Here is a 6000-nt window from a genome sequence, read left to right as displayed (position 1 = left end):
GAAGCACAGACGCAGGGTGTGTGTGTGTGTGTGTGTGTGTGTCCGTGCTGAAGCACAGACCCAGGGGCCGTGTGTGTGTGTGTGTCCGTGCTGAAGCACAGATGCAGGGTGTGTGTGTGTGTGTGTGCGTGCGTGTGTGTGTGTCCGTGCTGATGCACAGGCGCAGGGTGTGTGTGTGTGTGTGTGTGTCCGTGCTGAAGCACAGGCGCAGGGTGTGTGTGTGTGTGTGTGTGTGTGTCCGTGCTGATGCACAGACGCAGGGTGTGCTGCAGCTTTGGCTTCTCCATGTGCTACTGAAGCTCTGGCCCCTACGTTAATCATCTCAGTGGCCTGAGGATGGTGATGGGGATGCAGCCTGGTCCAGCAGAAGAGGCAGGAGTTGGGAGTCAGGCAGTTCTTAGGGGCAAGCCTTCTCTGCCACCTGTTCCCCTGAGACCTCAGGCCAGGCTTGTGTCTGTCCTTCCACTTCGTTTCCTGCAACAGGAGAAAGTGAGGCAGACGCTATACTGTCCAGAGTTCAATGGCGTAAGGAGTCTCCCATGGGTGCTCGCACCTAGAGCCCACAAAACCGTCCAAGCACAACAAAGAGAAAGGCATCAGGGATTAAACGCAAAGCAGCACCGAGAGCAGAGCCCAGCCCCAGGTCAAAGTGGGTCCTGCACCTTCCCTCCTGGGTGTGGACTGAGGCTGGCGGGGGAGAAAACATTTCTTCTGTGGTTCCATGGCTCTCATTCTGATCAAGTGGCGCTGGCGGGACATCCAAGTGAAGGAGCTTTGCTTTGGGAAGAGAAGCTACTGGGCCATGTGGTCGATACCCTAGGCTCATAGATCTGGCTCCACCCCCAAATTCCAGTGACTGTGCAGAGTCATGGGGTCTCTGGGCCTCGGTCTCCTCATATGAAAACTGGGCTCGCCCCTGCCATCCTGTGACCAACCGATGGACACATGGAAACCAGGACGGCAGCTGGCCTGTGACTACTGAGTTGCTACAGGGCGAATTTCTTCCCGTCACCTCTCGCCCTTCATGTTATCGGTTAAACTGTGGCTCCCAAAAAGATGTGTTCAAGTCCTGTCCCCGAAACCTATCAATATGACCTTATTTGCACTAGGACGGACCCTGAGTCCAATACGACTGGTGCCTTTGTAAGAAGAAAAGAGACAGACAGACACACACACACATACACTCACACACACCCCACACAGAGAAAGCTGTGGGAGAAGCCACAGAGAAAAAGATGGAGGCAGAGACTGGAGTGAGGCAGCCACAAGCCAGCAACGTCCAGGACCTCCAGAAGCTGGAAGCGCAGAAGAGGAATGATCCTCCCTTAGGCCCCCCCGGGAGAGCCCTGCCCTGCTCCCTGCTGGCACCTGCATTTTGGACTTTTGGCCTCCAGAAATGTGAGGATGGATTTGTGTTTTTTATGCCACCTGGTTTGTGGTACTATGTGTTGACAGATACGTGAAGCTCATACAGCCTGGAGAGCTCAGTTTGGGTGGGGAGCGGGAGGTACACACACACACACACACACACACAAATGCACATACACAAACACACATGCACACAAACATACAAACACACATGCACGCACACACAAACACATGCACATGCACACACACTCACACATCAGCATTTGTGCATCCGACTTCAAGCCCCCTCTCTTCCCCAGTCCCTCTGTGCATATAAACAAGGGATCCATTTTTTACAAAGGGAATAACTCTTAATCCCCCACAGCAGTTCATACAACTGCGTGAAGCTGTCACCCCAAAACAGAGCCCCTTTTAGAAGAGGAAAGATCAGGGTAAGGTCATCGTCCACCCACAGGACAGCCTGTGGTGGGACAGGAGAAATGAATGATCCCTAAGCGCTCTTCAACCCAGCTGCCTCCAGGACACCACAGAAGGCAGCCGTGTTAACATTCACCGCAGAGCCACCAGCCTCACAGGAGGCCATGTGCAGGCATGATGAGGGGGTCCTGGCGTTGTGAATGGGCTGTGTGATCTTGAAGCAGTCACTGGACCTCTCTGTGCTGCGGCTTCCCTGATGGCTCCTGGTGAGAGACCTCTCCTGTCCCCTGGGGATGTTATGAAGACAAATGAGGTCATCACTGTAAAAGCACTTTGAACACGGGAGAAAAGAAGGCAACACCACAGAAATGCAAGCTGATACACTTACTCCTGGGCTAGAAATGTCTTCTGACCTTTTGCCAATAACGCTAGTGTGTTTCTCCAGTACATGACAATGATGAGCTTTTGACTTCCACTCTCAAAGCGGGAAATCCTTGGCGGTTCTCCTTCTCTGCTGGGGAGGAAAGCTAAGCAGTGGGGTTCACCCACGTACACGAAGAGTGGGGAGGAGTTCAGGTGGAAGGAGAGCCTGGGGGTGAAGTCCCACCTGCCCATCCTCCAGGCCAGGTCAGATACCCCACATGCAGGACACCCCGCAAGTGCTCCGCGCACATTAGTGAAGTGATTTCTGCTCCACACTCCCCGCCGTCTGCGTGGTGGTGAGGGGCACGTCTGCCCTCCCCGGGGAACTCACACTTTCTCCCATGGTGTTTGTGCGGGCAGCTCAGTCTTTGTCAGAGGAATGAAGGAACAGATGAGGCAAGCTGGGAGCAAGGTGCTTCTCTTGTGAACAAGGAGTGTTTACACTGTCGGGTTAATCAGCCACAGAAGCCCTCAGCGCGTGGCCCATCCACACAGCTGGGAATCCTGTGTGGGGCCTGGGAATCCAGAGGCAGATAAAGCCGTCTTTGCCATTGAAGGCCTCAGAGTCTGATCAGGAAAAGAGATGGTGACAATTGATTACCAGGCAGTGTGAATGAAATGCAGAGATGGGGAGAAATCACTTAAAATAAGAGGGAAAGTGGTTGCCTGAGAATGGTGACTAAGCCAGCATCCTGATGGAGAAGGAGGATGTCTTCTCGGTCCACAGAAGCACAGTTTGAGATCGTTTAGATCCTTGGACAAGAGGTCTAAGAAGAAACGTGCTGTGGGATGTCAGGGGCCAAGAGAGGAAGGCTGAGCCCGGATGCCTGTGGTGGCTGCAGGTTTCCAGCTTGATTGCTTGATGCGACCAGAGGCGTGAGAGCCCCCACTTGAGCCCTGCTCCTGCTGGGCCTAGCTCTCCGCGTGCCAGTGGTAGCCTCCGTGAAATGTGATCCAATACAAGTGGATTAGTCAGGGTTCTCCAGGGAAACAGAACCAATAGGCTATGTAGAGACTTAAGAGGAGATTTATGACGGGAATTGGCTCATGCGGAGGCTAAGTCCCACGCCGTGCTGTCTGCGAGCTGGGGGCTGAATTCAGCCTGAGCCTGAGAGCCTCAGAACTGTGGGAGGGAGGGTGCTGTGTGGGTCCCGGAGTCCAGAGGCCTGAGAAGCAGGAGCACTGGGCAGGAGAAGGTGGAGTCCGAGCTCAAGAAGAGAGAGAGGATTCTCTCTGCCCCACCTGCTTATTCTATTGAGGCCCTAAGTGGATTGGACGGTGCCCACCTACAGTGGGGAGGAGGGTACTTCTTTACCTTGTCCACTGATTCAAATACTCATCTCCTGAGGAAGCACCCTCACTAACACACCCAGAAATAATGGCTCGTGAGCCGTCCTGGCTCCCTATGGCCCAGGCAAGTTGACGCATGAAATCTGCCATCACCACAGCACCCCTCCCTGCCGTGTGCTGATCTGCAGCCTCCCAGCAGCACTCCCCGCATTGCCATGGTGATTACACGCAGTGTGTGTAGCGGGGGCTTTGGGTAGGAGGCGCCGTGGTTTAGCCTCCGGGCAAACTGTCATTTCATTTTTCTTCAACCCATGTGAGATTTGTCACTCTGAGTGTGATCACAAGGGGCTACTTCTCTGGGATCACATGGAGTCTAATTTATACATTTGCCAGGCTTTGTGTATTGATGGATGGAAAAGAGCACATACTCATCATGGCTTTGCCCCCCTCTGCTCATGGCTGTGTCTACCGCTGCTCATGACTGTGTCCACCACTGCTGATGGCTTTGTCCACCTCTTCTTGTGGCTTTGCCCACCTTTGCACATAGCTTTGTCCACCTCTGCTCATGGCAGACATCCCTGACCACTCTTCCTGCCTTTTCCCACTGAGTGCTGATTGCATTTGAGACCACTGGAGTGATCACTGGAGCCTCCAGGAGATTCCAGGCAGCCTCTGAGAGATACTGGAGTTGACGAAGGACATCATCAGTCTGGGCCATCCATGCTGAGAGGAAGCCATGTGATGTCAAGATGAGGGGCCTTCTGGCTCCTTGTCCAGTATCCGCCTCTTGGATGCAGAACGAACCTGCATGTTTCTGCAGACACCTGGAAACATGGCTTTTTGTCCCAAGATCTTGCCTAAGTGCCTTCCAGCCCTTCTGTTACCTGCTCTGAAACTACTCACATCCTGGTTTCAACCCCCAGCTCCACACTCTTAGCTCCAGACTCCACTGTGACCCCCAGCTCCACCTCCACACTGGATCCCATCCCTGCCACCTGCTGCCCAGAGCTGACTGGTCCCTAGATTGTTCCTCGATCCCTTCCCATTCTTCAGGTCCCACAATGAGCTTTATTGTTATGACAATTGACCACTACCACCGATGACTATTGGATGATAAAGGTGCCCCTCCGCAGATGTCATTCGAATGCTTAAAATTACACTGAAAAACATGCATTTTTTCATTCCCATTTTATAGATAAGAACATTGAAGATCAGGAAGGAAGATGGGGCCACATAGAGCTAGACTTTGAACCTAGGTTGGTCTGGACCAAAGCCTGTATTCCTTAGACTGTGCTATGACACTCCCATTACATTCATTCATTCATTCATTCAACATGTAATTATCAATGAATACAATGGGAAGAAATCCAGACTTGGCTCTTTCATTTATAAAGCTTACAAAACAGGGAGACTTGCTGTACCTATCTGTTTACCTATTTCCCCACCTCTCACTAGCTGGCTTCTCCAAGGCTGGGACTGATAAACGTGTATTCCTAAATTCACCGGCCAAATACAAAGAGCTCTAAGTAAATCTTGGATGAATGGAGGGATGGGTGAATAAACGGTTGGGTGAGTGAGTGAGTGGATACATACAGGGATGTTGAATGGGTATATGGATGGGTGGATGGTTGGACTGATAGATGGTTGTTTGATGGATAGATAGATGGGTGGATGTCTGGGACGGCAGATGGATGAATGGGTAGATGAGAAGAAGAATAGATGCATAAATGCGTGGATGGGTGGGCGGGTGAGTGGATGCATGGACGCATGGACGGGTGGGTGGATAGCTGGTGGGTGGATGGATGATGGATGGATGCATGCATGGGTAGATGAGTAAACAATGGATGGATGGATGGGTATATGGGTAGATGAATGGATGGATGGATGAATGTATGGTGGTTGGATGGATGGATGGGGTGGGTAGGTGGGTCGATGGATGGAGAGATAGATGGGTGGGTAGATGGCTAGATAGATGAGTGAATAAACTTGGAAGCTGTAAGACACTTTAAGGGCTTTTACGCCAATTATTTGGGTGATGTATTTTTTTTCTGAAAATTCACCTAAGCCTTGTTTTGAACACTTCCAGGGACAGGGAGCTAAATATTCTATGAGGAAGCTGTTCCATGTTGGAAAGCACCAGCTGTTGGAAGGTTATTTTTTCAAAACCTGGATTTGATGGAGCATTTGTTGACAGAAGATGGAGTTGCACAGGATGTGTGTTTGGGTTATGTGAGACTCACACTTATCCCTGGCCTCCTGGTCTAGTTTGTAAGTGTGGCTTAGTGAGAAGAATGCTTTCTGGGTTTCACAGGGGCTCTTCTCTCTTCCCAGGCCCCTCCCACTTCCTCTGCCAGAAGAGGAGTCCTGGTGATTCAGCTAACGCAAAGACAGGATGCCTTGAATGCGTTGTAACTGGAGTCCTTCATTCGCTGGACAGCCTTAGACTCAGATAAGGTGGAGAACTCTCCTGAGACAGTGCCCAGAGCACACAGCATGTGCCTG

The sequence above is a fragment of the Cebus imitator genome, unplaced genomic scaffold (assembly GCF_001604975.1).
Source record: "Cebus imitator isolate Cc_AM_T3 unplaced genomic scaffold, Cebus_imitator-1.0 Scaffold329, whole genome shotgun sequence".
In the NCBI taxonomy this organism is placed as follows: Eukaryota; Metazoa; Chordata; class Mammalia; order Primates; family Cebidae; genus Cebus; species Cebus imitator.
This window is presented reverse-complemented; position numbering follows the sequence as displayed.